The sequence below is a fragment of the Coenobita brevimanus genome, chromosome 5, assembly GCF_032717465.1.
Source record: "Coenobita brevimanus isolate Jiangsu-jjx chromosome 5, ASM3271746v2, whole genome shotgun sequence".
NCBI lineage: Eukaryota > Metazoa > Arthropoda > Malacostraca > Decapoda > Coenobitidae > Coenobita > Coenobita brevimanus.
Genome location: NC_136958.1, coordinates 11999383 through 12014580, shown reverse-complemented (window position 1 = coordinate 12014580; position 15198 = coordinate 11999383). Strand labels below are relative to the sequence as shown.

The following is a 15198-nucleotide window of genomic DNA, read 5'->3' as shown; positions in this document are numbered from 1 at the left end:
TAACTTTTCATTACCAAATTCGTAAAGCTAGCATTTATTCTCCACTAATTATATATACAATTGGAAATACATGTAATCACTCTCCTTATAATTAACAGCATGTTGATTATTTTCACGCTATGTAGGCTAGCAGATTAATCAGAGAGAGCAGACAATCCACCATCTCCATCCTGTGCATCCTCATACATGTGAAAAATCCGTTTGGTAATGCATTATTCTGATTCATTACCAAATGAATGATTTCATTACCAAATTGGTCCACATTTGGTAATGAAAAATACCAAATGTGAACCCTGACAGGGGAGGGGAGGAGGAGGAGGAAGGAAGGGGTGAAGGGGCTATGGTGTAAACACCTGTTCGGTGCCACGTGGCAATTTCAAATTACGGGAGGGGAAAAAATTGGATTTGGGGGGGATTTTTTTCTTTTTTTGGCCATTTTTGGATTCTGAAGGTCCAGGCCTACAGTGTCCGGAAAGTGGGTGTCCAGATAGTATAAGGATTACTGTATAGTGGTGGAAGGTGGTGGCGACCATCATCCACTCACTTGATGTAGTGCTGCCTACTCCTTCCTTAGCCTTTATCATTCTTTTTCTGTGGCTCCCCTCCTCTCTTCCTATTTCTCCCATCTTTCCTGTCACTTCTTATTGCTTTTCTTTCCTTTACAGGTGGCTTTACACTGAGTGACAAGCCAAATGGTTTCCTGTAAGCCAAGAAACCATTTACAATGCTGGGTGGTAACCATATAACCAAACCATACGTGCTCCCTACGTGTGAACAAGTGGGTTGGTGGAGGGTTAGTGCCCCTACCCTTAAAACAAATAACTCAAAGTCAAATGGCCATCCCTTAAGAGATTATGGTGTCTGGCAATAGATACATAGATAGATAGATACTTGTATTTTTAAAAATTGAAACCTCACATATTATGCACTGATAAACTTCACAATACATATATCTAGTAATTTCACACCATTTCATCACCACTGACATTGTTCTTCCATAAAAATGAAAAAAAATAAATAAATAAACATTGCAGCAATACATAAATGTGACCGATAACATCTGCATAAATTTGTGCACTTTCCGCGCTTCATTACACAGAACAGGATGGGTCAAGGAAGCTCAAAATTGCATTGCCACGTGCATCTGACATTTCTCTTCAATTTGGCAAGAAAAAAAATCAATCAATTAAAGAAACTTGAAAAATCAGCCCGGTTGGGCCTGTGGGACCCGACAAATTCGCCACGGAGGGGTTTATGGTTCTCATCAATCTCTGTCTCTTTGCCACACTGTTGCATCTATATCTCTTTTCTATCACTACACCAATGATCACTGCTCCTCTGAACCGTCTGCTTGTATCCCTCCACCACTATGGCGGGCGCATAGCATCCGTCTAGCAACACGTGTTCATCCCTTTTTTGTCCTAATTCTCTAATGCAAGGGTTAACCATTATTTGGGGGAGGCGGTGGCTGAATCGGTAGAGAGGCGGCTTGCAGTCCTGATGGACCCAGGTTCGAATCCTGGCTGGGGCAGGGGACAGTTTAAGGATTTGAATTTCATTAAAAGCAGACTTTCCTGATCTACCAGATGACCCGCCGACATGTTGTAAAAATACCCCCGCTAATACCAATACACCAGTCCTGTATGAGTCAGCCCTAGCATGTATTCAATACGGACGGTGGGTGTTAGCGCCGAAGTGGTGACATGTGGAGGTGTAGGAGGACTACTGGGCCTTGGGATAGGCTACTGCCCCCAAGATACAGGCCCTGAAGCCTTTGCCCAGGCCTTCATTTATGCAGCAGGTCAACTCTGGAACTGTCTCCCTCTGTCTGTATTTCCCATTTCATATGATCTCCAGTCTTTCAGACACAATGTGTCCAGGCATCTCAAAATGAACGGAATCTTGAATTTGGCTCTCGGTTATCTTATTTTTGTTTTTTCATGGAGGGAACAATTTTGCAGGCTCCTGGCCTTTGGTTCCTTCTTCCTTGCATAATAATAATAATATAAATAAATTATGCAAAAAAATAGGTTAACTGACCCTGCTTGAATCAGCGAATTTGGGTCTAAATTGCCCATTCTCTATCGTCGGTTTCTCGTATAGCAGATGCTCAAGTAGTGAGACCCACCTTTACAGTACATTATTACTTTGGTCTATTTTTACAACTCAGCAATCATGATGGGGAGAGGGCAATTTCAGACCAAAAAAAAAAAAGGGTAAGTAACACATGTACTGTATAGTTGGTTGGACAATGCTTACAAAGCCACTGTCTAGCAGTCAGTACCGTACATTGTGTTAACTGTCATTCATCATTACAGTACCGTCAGTAAAGATGGCTTCTGGTGACTCTGGTGTCATGTCTGGCACAGAGAGTCCTGACGTGCAGAGAGTTGGGGTCCTGATGCTGTAGAGCTGGATCATGAGGCTATGTGGAGGCTGATTGAGGAGGTTGATGCTACAGGCACAGCGGAGGTCTCTGAGTGTGCAGAACCGTTTGGAGAGGGCACAGGATTAAAAAACTAGGAGATCCTATGGTGTATCTTCCTTTACTGCTGCTGCTGCATGAACCTCAGCATAATGAGTCACATAATTTCATGTTGTTGTCCAGAGGACATTCAACTCTCTATATGATGGTCAGGATTGTCTGCAATGTCAATGCCTGCAGCTAAAGTCAGTCCAGGTACTCATACCTCCACCTACTATTCTTTCTCTTCCACTTTGCTGCTTTCCTGTCTTCCTATAGGCTAGTTTTGCCACAATCTCCTCCTCCATCTAGTGATGGTGGCCATGCACACCAACATCCTCATCCACCCACTCTTACAGTTCTTCCTCAGAAAGGTTCCTTTCTCCTGCAAGTACCAACAATTCTGCCATCTTCGGTGGCTCAAAGCCCTACAAATCATGCTGTGGTGCTGGAATCTTGAGAGTTTTAAAGAGCTTGCATTACCCATTCCTAAGCATTGCAGGTGACACATTCTTCCATGCCTCTGACTGGTTGAAGATGATATCCGTTATGGTAAATTTCTTAAAACTGTCCTCATAGTCAGCCTGGTTCATCCCATCCTCAGTCATAATGAGGCACTGTTGCAGGTAAAGGTTTCTTTAGTGCCTCTTGGAATTCTATGACTCCCTGGTCCACAGGCTAGATAAGGGCAGTGGTATTGGGCAGAACGAACAAGGCCTTGATTTGTCTATCATTTTTGCAAAGTTTGTATGCTGTCCAACAGCAGCACTGCCTTCATTTCGCCAGGACTGATGCCATACCTTTTTTCATGCAGACTCATGAAGGTCGAAGCTACAGTGGAACCAATCACTGATGATATCCTGGATAAACCAGGCAGACTTGTTCCCATGGTACTCCACAGGAAGCTAGCCATGATGTCTTTGAGTGACCAAGGTTGCTTGCTCTTACCTAATATGACTGACTGTAGGGGATGAGAGCCTTCAGCATTGGCACATGCTAGAGTGTAGAGCAAATTCTTCACTGTTTTATACCCTGGAGTGCTGCTAATATCTTTGGATGTCTGGGTGTTTTGAGGAAGAGCACACCGGAGCCCAGTCTCATCTGTGTTGTAAATCTGAAACATGCAGACCCTCCTACTCCATCAGGTTTCGAAGATGCTAAATGAATGGTTCCATCACATCAATTTCGGCACTGAGCAGCTCTCCAGTTATGGTCATGCTAACGATGCCATGGCACCACCTGCAACTCCACAGCCTGCCATCAGTACAATTGAAATCTTCAATTCAATGTGTGCAGCAAGCCTCTGTGTTGCATGTTGGATGTCCAGGGCACGAACTGGGCAACCCTCAGCTTCTTGGTCCTGAGCACATGCTTCCCCTTCGTCACACTTTCCATTTTCTTCATTGCTTCCTTTGTTTTAACTTTAGCCTTCAGGATGTCATAAGAGTCACCTTCTTAAGGCCATAGCTGCACACGAGTTAGGCCCTACACGTGCATTCCTTGTGGGCCTTGATCACCTCCATTTTCACAATGGTAATAATCCTCCTCTAAGTTTCTTCAGATGAGATGCCGGGAGATTCCTTACTAAAAGCCATTTTTCACAAACACTATGGAAAAATACTTGGCAAAGTTGAGACAAGATGCACAAGCAGCTGTCTATTTGCAATGAAACACAACAAAACTGAGACTGATCACATGCATAGTGTCCAAAGACTCCGGTCGCACCGAGGGCCATCAGAAGTAGCCTCCGTATATCCCAATCCATCACCCGTTCCTGTCCAGATTTCCAACCTAGTCCAAGTGGGTGGTAAAAAACTGTCTTCAACCTTGATAACTACATTCTTGGTCACCTTCACATGGAGTGCAGTTTGTAAGAACCACATGATGCATCCCATTTAACACACTTTGTTTGGTATACCCGACAACCAATTCAGTGGGCTTAGAGTGTTCAGAAAGGCCACGTGATGCACTCTATTTAACAAATACATTTTGGCATGGCCAATGAAATGTTTGGTGGGCTTCGTGGTGTTCATTAAATTCAATACCCGTTACAGTCCGGTTCATTATTGCGAGAGTCTACTGTAACATCTTGAGGAATTAGGAGGCCCATTTCAGGTTTTGTGCAATTATCTCTGCTGATTTAAAAAAGGAAAAATAACTTTCTACAATGCACACCACCTACTTTGCAGGTGAAAAAACACAAAAATCAAGTTTCGGCCATAACTTGTGAGTGCTCAATCACTCGAAGGCTGAGCAGTGATGTGAGGAGAAATTCAGAAAAAATGGGGAAGTTGATCTGAAATTTTAGAAACTTACAAGTTTCTAGTGCGGTAATCCTGTGAATGCTGCAGAAGTTAGGTTACTAAAAATACTATGAATGGCCAAAACCACAAAAGTACTCATCATGAAACAGAACTATACCCATCATGACATGCAATTTCATTCACTATATAATGGTAAATGTATAGAAGCCTGCTGCAATCAGTGTGTTGTACTGTAACTAAAATATCCAATAACAACTTAGGAGTTGAAAATGAAATGGAATAACAAAGCAAGTGTAAAATTAGTTTTGAATTGATGTTACTACACAAAACAGAAAGATGGATATAGAGTAGATTCTCAAATTTAGACACCACTCAGTACTGTAAAAACCTCGCCAAATTTAAGTTGTCCAAATTTAAATGGACTTCTTACGGTGAAAAAAGTTGGTGCAAAGGTGAACAAATAAAGTCTTTATTCTCTTTAAAATGTTCTTCTTACCCCTTCCTTTGAACATGAAAGCAACCCAAACAAAATTATAGCTTACCATTTCCATTATTTCCCTTTCAATATATGAGTACAAGTATCAACTAAATGATTACTTGCCACTGTATTCTTAATACCAGCATTATCAAGAAGTCATGGTGTCACGACGTTAAAAAATGCTGTATATATACAGTAATCCCTCTAATATCCGGACGCCCAATATCCGAACATCCCCACTAACCGAACCTTATCGTCCTAGGATCAAACATTCCCAAAATGGTCTGAAAATCCAAAAAAATTGGAAAAAAAAATCGATTTTTTGCCGTCCGTAATTTGAACTTGCCGCGCGCGCCGCGTGAGAGCATTGTTTTGGTTCGTCATTCCTCCGACGTCCGATAGAGCGCCGCTGCATCCTCCCCACTTCCCGCCTGTCTCTCACCGCGACAAGACCTACGCTCTTCGCCATGGCTGCCCACGTGCTCGCTTTTGTGGTGGTGCCGTACTTGCTGCAAGGCCTCCTGCTGCTCTCTGCCCTACTCTTAGTGTGTGTGATGATGGCCCCGCCTCCTGAGAAAAGGAAGAGAGTGGTGTTGACTCTGGAGAAGAAACGGGAGATATTGGAGAAGGTTGATGCGGGTTGGTCTTCCTCTCGCATTCTCCGCGAGTTCAACCTGGCCCGGTCGACTTTGTTTGATATCAAGCGTTCCCGAGACAAGCTCATGCAGTACACGGCTGACTTCTCGTCGAGAAGCAAACGCAACGTGGAGAGGAAGGTTATGTTTACCCCCAAGTATGCAGAGATCGACCGCTCCACGTTGATTTGGTATCGACAGCAACGTGCAGCTGGTGTGATGGTACGTGGAACGGAGCTGAAGGCTGCTGCTGAGAAGTTTGCAAGGCTTCACGACGCCCTAGACTTCAAGGCATCCGAGGGTTGGCTCTTCGCGTTCAAGTTGCGACATGGCCTTACTAACCGTAAAGCACATGGCGAAGCATTGGACGCTAACGAGGATGGAGTGGACGAGTTTCGGCACAAGGTGAAAGGCTTGATCGACAGGGAGGGCCTCACTCTCGGTCAAGTCTATAACGCTGACGAAACTGGCCTATTCTATCGCTCGGTGCCAACGAACACTCTCGCCGATGAGACGGAGAAGCGTGTACCTGGCCGCAAGCTTTCTAAGGAACGGATATCTGCTTTGTGTTGTGCCAATGCTAACGGCATGCACCGGCTTAAGCCCGTTATTGTTGGCCGTGCAAAGCAGCCTCGGTGCCTTCGTGGGGTGATGGATGTCCTTCCTGTCGTATGGTACCATTCTTTGAAAGCATGGTTCACAGCTGTGATTTTCAAAGACTGGTTTCACCATCACTTCGTCAAGGAGGTCATACATTACCAGACGAAGACACTGGGAATTCCTCGCGACCAGGTAAAGGCTCTCCTTCTCCTCGACAATGCACCTGCCCACCCGTGCGACAAGGACTTGGTTGCTGAGAATGGCCGTATTAGGTGCATGTTTCTGCCACCTAATACGACTGCTCTCATTCAACCAATGGACCAAGGAGTGATCGTGGCAACAAAGCGCCTGTACCGTCGGAAGTTCCTGGACGAGGTGATGGTGGTTCTCGAGGACGAGGACGAGCGCAGGGAAGGACGTGACACTCGAGGCAAGCGGACTTTGGAAAACCTTCGCCGCTACAACATCAAGTCTGCGCTGTACAACTGGGCTAGTGCATGGAAGGAAGTCCCTGTGAAAACTCTTGAAAATGGTTGGTCTCGTCTGCTTCTCGGAACAGATGTGGAGTACGATTTCCTAGGGTTTGACGTGGATGACTTCCATGCACGGCTACGTACGCACGGCGACGATGTTGATGTGGACGATGTTCGTGAGTGGTTGGACGACGACGAGGGCGATCCTGGGTATCAGACGTTGTCTGATATCGAGATCGCGTCTTCGGTTGCTGGTGTCAGTCCCGAACTTGAAGATTCCGACGACGAAGGCGATGATGATGCAGACTCCGCCCAGCAGGACACTACTCCAGCCATCCCCAAGCTGAGCGCACTCCGGGAACATCTAGAGTTCGTCCTAGACTACCTGGAACACCCGGACTGCGACAGGGAGATGGGGCCCTTGGGACTCGTGGAGGAAGTGCGTGCTTTCCGGCAGCGCATCATCAATCGCCAGAATCGTCGGTCCTTGCGTCAGTCAACGATTGACAGTTTTTCAGGCCCGTGACCCCGCTGTGCCAAGCCCTGGTTCCACTCCGTTGCCTCCCCAAGACAGGCCCTCATGCTCCGAGCCACAGCCCAGCACATCAGCTACAGTGGAGTCACCGCTCGACGTGAGTTTGCGGCTGTCTTCAGAGTCTTCTGTAGTCGGTACGCCATCACCACTACCCACCGATGCACCCCTTGGACGCCTGCCAGTGATACTCTCGGGCTCTGACAGTGAATAAACAGCAAGAACTTCTCCACTAGACCACACGGGAATTTTGAGTGTTGTGCAGTGAAAAAAACGGTGTGTTGTGTTAAGGTTTTCAAGTTGGGAGAAAAGACTAAGTAGAAAAGAAATTTAACGTAACTAACCTTCTTTGTTTTGGCTTTGGAAACTTAAAAAAACTTGGGAAAAGTTAATGTGCAACACTTAAATTTAATGGAACATTATTTGGACTAAAGTGAACACTGTGAAAAGAACGGACTTCTGTGTGTTAGTGACTAAGTTCAGTGCAAGACTTCAGGAAGAGTGTAGTGCAAGTGCTTCAGGAAATCGTTCTTACTGTCAGAGTCCGAGAGGAGGCGGTTATTCATCGAGGTGGCCAGGGACTTGCTGTAAGTAGCCAAAATGTTTCATGTTGTACTATTTTCCATACTATATTTACCAGAATGTTTCATATTGTATTTTTTCCCATACTATACTTACCAGAAAGTGTCATACTGTACTTCTTTCCATACTAAACTTACCTCATGCATATGCAGTAGGAATGTGTTTTTCAGAGTTCGGTTAGGTTCGGTTAGGTTAGGTTCGGTTAGAGTCCATAAGTACCAGAATGTTTATTAATGTATGAACATACTTCTAAACCCACATTTTATGTGTCTATTGCATTTATTTCAGTCATTTATGTGCCTTATTGGTGTGATTTGGGTGTTAAATAGGTGCTATGCATGTCCGGAGGGAGTTGTATAGGTGTTTCTCTGTGTTAGGGTCCGTAAGTACAAGTCCATAAGCTGGGGCCCAATATCCGGACAAAACCAATATCCGAACCTACCGATGGCTCTATTGATCCGGATATTGGAGTGATTACTGTATATATATATATATATATATATATATATATATATACATATACTGTATATAAATATATATATATATATATATATATATATATATATATATATATATATATACAGTAATCCCTGTACTTTCCGGACGCCCACTTTCCGGACATCCCCACTTACCAGATATTTTGGTCCTGGGATCCAGTATTCCCAAAATGGGCCAAAAATTGCAAAAAATTAAAAAAAAAAAAAAAAATTTTTCCCCACCCGTAATTTGAAATTGCCGCGCGGCGCTGAACAGCTGTTACACCAAGGACTCTTCACCCCTTCCTTCCTCCCCTGTCCCCCCTCTTCTGTCAGGGTTGCCATTTGGTATTTCTCATTACCAAATGTTGGCCAATTTGGTAATGAAACATTCGTTTGGTAATGAATCAGAATAATACAATACCAAACGGATTTCTCACATGTATAAGGATACATGTAGAGGTGTATGGTATGTAGGAGGACTGCTGGGCCTTGATAGCAGGCTGTGAAGCCTATGCCCAGAGTCGGACAAAAAAAAAAAAAAAAAAAAAAAAAAAAAAAAAAAACAGGATGGAGATGGTGGATTGTTTGCTCTCTCTGATTAATCTGCTAGCCTATATAGCATGATAATAATTAATATGCTGTTAATTATAAGAAGAGAGATTACATGTATTTCCACTTGTATATATAATTAGTGAAGAACAGATGCTAGCTTTATGAATTAGGTAATGAAAAGTTAAATCTGGTAATGAAAACTGAGGAGTTTGGTAATGTGGCCGTTGCGATCTGGCAACTCTGTTACCCCATCATCAACACAGTCTAACTCCGACTGAGAGCAAATGCTTATCACAATGCAAGCCACATGTGCTAGTTTTTTGCGAATAATCAGTGAATAAACTGCAATACCTCACCACTAGAACACACGGGAATTTACAGTGTTGCGCAGTGTTAAGAAATTAGAATTTAGAGTGCAAAGCATTAACTATGGAGTGCAACCTGGCGGTTGAAACTGGCCGTTGAAAATGGTGTGGTGCAATTAACAATGTGCAGTGTTAAACAATTATAACTCACGGTGCAAGGAATTATTGTAAGTGCAGCACAACACTGGATTACTGTAAGTGTTTCAAGAGCATTTTCACCACTGCCAAAGCCAGAGAAGGCAGCCACTTACGTGCTGTAAGTACCCTGGCTGAGGTACAGCCACTTCTAATTCCTCATTCTTTGGTTCCATTTCATTTATTTCATTCTTTATGTCCATTATTGGTGTGAATAGGGTCTTAAATAGGTTTAAATATGTGCTATGCATATCTGGTAGAGAGTTATTTAGGTGGCTTTCAAAGTTAGGCTGGGTTAGGGTCCTTAAGTAACAGTCCACGAGCCAAGGACTTGTTGTAAGTACCCAGAATGTTTAATATTGTATAAACTCACCTCTAAAACCTCATTCTCTGGTTCTTTTGCATTTATTTCAGTCTTTTATGTCCCTTATTGGTGTGATTTGGGTCTTAAATAGGTGCTGTGCATGTCCAGTAGGGAGTTGTATAGGTGTTTTTCTGAGTCAGGGTAGGTTAGGGTCCATAAGTACAACTCCAGGAGGCTGGTGCCCACTTTCCGGACATGGTTTTGGCTCAATTACATCGGAAAGTGGAGGGATTACTGTCTGGCAATACATACATGGATATATATATATATATATATATATATATATATATATATATATGTACAGTGGATTCTCGAATTTCGATGGGCAAGGGTACCTAAAAATCACAGCGAAATTCAAATCATCGAAATTTAAACTGAACTTCTTATGGGAATAATTAATTTGAGTTCGGGGCCTCCGAACCTAACAATGTAAAATCATGATTTTTTGCCCACACCCCCTGTAAACTTTATGAACTATAATTGTGGTTAAGTAACTGTAGTTCTGCACTGTATTGTCATACTGTCAGCATGTGTATACTTGGTATATTATTGCCCTTTCCTGTATTGCCATTTCTCCTTTGGCTGCGAAGATTTAGAGGTGCCAGGCTGCTCTTGTCCATTACCACTGCTACCCAAAGAACCACTCTTGCTTGCCATGTTGAAACAGGTAAGTTGCGATGAAAATACAAAGAAAAGACATACAACTAAATTGCAGTGAAATGCAAGTCCACATGTGGAAGGTACAGGCTGAAAGTGCAGCACTTGGCTGTACAGGGCTGGCTGCTGGCAGGACAGTCGCAAGATGGCCGCAGACAACAGAACATCACCTTGCACATGGCTTGTTGTTGTTGGTGCCTACTCCCATCTGGGAGCTCTTGTCCTTAAACAACATGACTATTTTTTTTTTTCAGTCTCTATTGTTCATTTCTATGTTGCTCCTTGTAATCATAATTACTGTACTTCTCTTCGTTTCAGTATTCTGCCTACAGTACTTGCTACCACCTGTAATTCATTTTGTTTTACAATTTCTATTATTGATTCGTTTCCTTTAATTTCTCTTGTTATATATTCGAGTTATTAAAGTACTGAATAATTAATAATACTGCAAGTATACTTATAGAATGACGGGGAATAGTCCAGGGTGCGAAATGTCTATCTATCTATTGCCAGACGCCTCAATCCCGTTTGGGGTGGCCACAAACAAATCGCCTCCAAGTCGCCCTGTCCCCCGCCATTTCACTGCCCTGCTCCCAGCTCACACCCCTCCCTCTCCTATACCTCTCCACCCCATCCCTCCATTACATCCTCGGCCTCCCCCTCCCTCTTCCCCCCTCCACCTCACTCACATACACTCTCTTCGTCAGTCTTTCACCCTCCATTCTCTCCACATGGCCAAACAACCTCAGTGTGTTCCTCATAACACTTCCTATCACATCCACATCCACACCACAATGCTCCTTTATATCCTCATTCGTCAGCCTGTCTCTCCATGTGACTCCACAGGCTCCTCTTAAATAACTCATTTCCACTGCTCTCACTCTTGACTTATGTCCTTCCAACAACGTCCAAGCTTCACTTCCATACATTAGAGTTGGTATCACAATACTGTCATATAGTAACTTTTTCACTTCCATGCTCACTTCCCTGTTTCTTATCACTGCTTTCAAAGAACCAGCAACCTTTCTTCCCTGCTGTACCCTTTCAAGCACTTCACGCTCCAAACCTCCATCCTTACTCATCACACTGCCCAAGTACTTAAACGTACTCACATTTTCCAATTCCTCACCATCCAACCTCACTGTACATTCAATGACTTCACCTCTCTCAAAGACCATCACTTTACTCTTCCCTACATTCACCTTTAGATTCCGTTTCTTACACACTCTCCCAAACTCATCCACCAAGCCTTGCAGCTCCCCTTCGTCTTCACTCAACAACACAGTATCATCTGCAAACAACAGTACAGGGAGTTTCCAAACACTATCCTCTCTCACCAGGGCCACTCCAACATCCACTACCCTACCTTGTACCTCTTTTATTACCCCATCCATGTACAGATTGAACAACCATGGAGACATGACACATCCCTGTTTCAACCCAACTTTCAAAGAGAAAAATTCACTTAGTTCACCATTCACACGCACTGCAGCCTTTGCACCATCGTACATACTCTTCAGAGCATTCAACAACTTCCCATCTACTCCATATATTCTTAACATTTTCCACAATCCTTGTCTATCCACCCTGTCATATGGTTTCTCCAAATCCATGAAAGCTGCATACAACTTCTTTCCCTTCTCTAGAAACTTTTCCACTAAAGATCTAACAATGAATATCTGATCTACACAACCTCTTCCCTTCCTAAAGCCTCCCTGTTCTTCTCCAACTAATTTCTCTGTTCTTTCTCTAACCATGTCAATAAGTATCCTACCATACACTTTTCCTATTATACTAAGAAGACAAATGCCCCTATGATTACCACACACTTCATTTTCCCCTTTTCCTTCGTACAAGGGAATAATTATACCTGACTTCCAATCCTCCAGGACTCTACCTTCCTCCCAGGCCAATCTGCACATCTTCCACATCCATTCTATTACTATCTCTCCCCCATGCTTCAGCATTTCACCACACACTCCATCAATTCCTGGGGCTTTCCACGAGTTAACTTCCTTCATTGCTTCCACAACTTCTATCCTACTGATTTCTTCCTGTCTTCTCATCTCCCTCCTTCTCCCAGCCATTCCCCAGCCACTTATACTCGCATTACTTCCATCCTCCACGTTCAACAATTCCTTAAAGTGTTCTCTCCATCTGCTCACTTTTTCTCCCTTCTCCACTAGTAATCTACCATTTTTATCTTTCACTCCCCCTGCTAACTTCACTTCCACCCTGTCTTACTCTTTTCACCTCTTTCCAGAACATTTTCTTACAGTCCCTCCACTTCACACTCAAATTCCTTCCAAATTCCTCATCCACTCTCTTCTTACTTTCTCTTACTAATCTTTTCACCTCTCTCTTTCTTTCTACATATAACTCTCTCTTCCGCCTCTCAACTTCTTCCACGCCCCTATTTCTCATCCATTCATTGTATGCTTTCTTCTTTTGTGCCACAGCCTGTCTCACATCTTCAGTCCACCACGATGTTCCTTGCACCCCCCTCCGTCTTCTCTTCCTTCCACACACCACATCACATGCTGCACATATTTCTTCTGTAAATATCCTACACACACCTTCCACGTCTCCCATCTGCTCCAATTCATATTTGCCCAATCGTTCCTCCACTTCTCTCCTATACTCTGCCTTTTTCTCATCCTCTTGTAACCTTTCCACTCTCCTTGCAACTACTCCTTTCTCTCGTCTTTCCCTTCTTCTATTCTTCCATCTTACTTGAATCCTAATTCTGGCCACCACCAAACAGTGGTCAGAAAGTCCACTCCCCCAACCTCTATAAGCTCTTGCATCCATTACACATCTTCGCATCCTTTCATCTACACACACATAATCAATCATTGCCTTCCTTTCATTCAGTTCACCACCCACCCTTCTCATCACTTGCCATGTATACCTGTGGATCATTTTATGCCTGAAGAGGGTATTGGCTATCACCAACCTCCTCCCAGCACAAATGTCCACTAACACACTCCCATTCTCATCTATCTCAGCAGGCACACCCCACTTACCAACTATTCCATCCATCTTCACATTCCCAACTTTACCATTCATATCACTGATCAAAAACACTCTCTCATTCCTTCCAAACTTTTCCATGCACACTTCTACATTTGTCCAGAACTCTTCTCTCACTCTTCTAGCACGATCTTGCGTTGGCGCATACACACACACAATCGCCCACATTTGTATTCCAACTTTCAACTTTACCCACACAATCCTTGACCCAACTGATCCATACTGTCTTATGCTCTTCTTCCATCTTTTATTCACAACTATACATACTCCTTCCTTTGCCCTCTCCTACTCCTGCACATATACCCCATCCATACTCCCATTCTCTCACACTTTCTCCTCTCCATTTTGTTTCAGTTATTCCACATACATCAACTTTCGCACCCTCAAGCACCTGGACAATCTCTCTCTCTTTCACCTCATCATTCGCTCCTCTTACATTCCATGTACCCATTACCAAGTCCTTCGTCCGGTCCTGGGTTGTCATTGTTTGGTGAGTCCTTGTCCAAGGCTTCTTGTTTGTTTTTTTAGTTAGTTGTTTTCCACGGAGGGGCACTAACCCTCCGCCAACCCTTTTAGTCGCCTTTTACGACAAGGAGAGATACTGGGGGAGTATTCTTGAAAAAAAAAAAAACCTACCCCCAGGGGGTACTTATTAAGTGGACAGGCAATAGTGAACGGTTGCTATTTCTTGGAAGACATCTCATGCACACTTCTCTGTCTGCAACTCCTATAACTAATGTTTGGGCCCTAATAAGGTGTAGTGTTTAAGTACAGTATTATGATATCCAGGGTTAATGCTTTTCAATGACTACATGTGCTTTAATAAGGTGACCAGAGTCCCGCTTTTTGGACGTCCGTCCCGCTTTTTTAATTGCGACTAGAATGTCCCGCTTTTTTAGCAAATTATCTTCAACGTCCCGCTTTTAGAAACTTACTATTGCATTAGATATAACATGACCTTCTTTTATGAAATTAGGATGAATTAGAAAAATTATGCTTAATCCTAACCAAATGAAATACCGAATTATTAATATAAAATCTGTAATGCTCACTAGCTGGTAACTTTGGTCGACCTATTCACTGTACCGTGCGGTATGTCTGGAGTTCGTAGAAGACGTTAGTGTTTGATTAGCAGCTTCAGTTTGAGGTGTAGCGCAGCAGCGGTCGCTGTCACATTAGTCAATAACTGTCTATTTATCTATCTGTGTATACAATAACTGTGTTTATCTATCTGTATATCTATCTATTTATCTACACACACACACACACACACACACACACACACACACACATGGACGCACGCGCACGTCCCGCTTTTAGCTCCAATAAATCTGGTCACCTTATCTTTAAGCAGTATTACATTTTTGTGTCTTATCAGTAACAGAATGAAAAAGTATCCACAGTAGCTTGTTTGTCAGTTTCTTCTCATCTTTTAAGTTGTCACAGGTTCAACCATGATTTCTTACGGTTTCAACATAATAAGTAAATTGAGAAAATTTATAGCGTACTGCGTGAAGCATACTCATGGTTATGAATATCAGCAGGGTCTTTGTGAACCTAACTCCTACAAATTTTACAGTCCTAC

The 15198-nt window shown here is 43.2% G+C and overlaps 1 protein-coding gene across 1 annotated transcript in view; it reads right to left on the bottom strand.

Moving 5' to 3' along the window:
- The window catches only part of Rab2 (RAS oncogene family member Rab2), a 104643-nt gene that overhangs the window by 37108 nt on the left and 52337 nt on the right, over positions 1-15198 (bottom strand). The window lies entirely within an intron of this gene.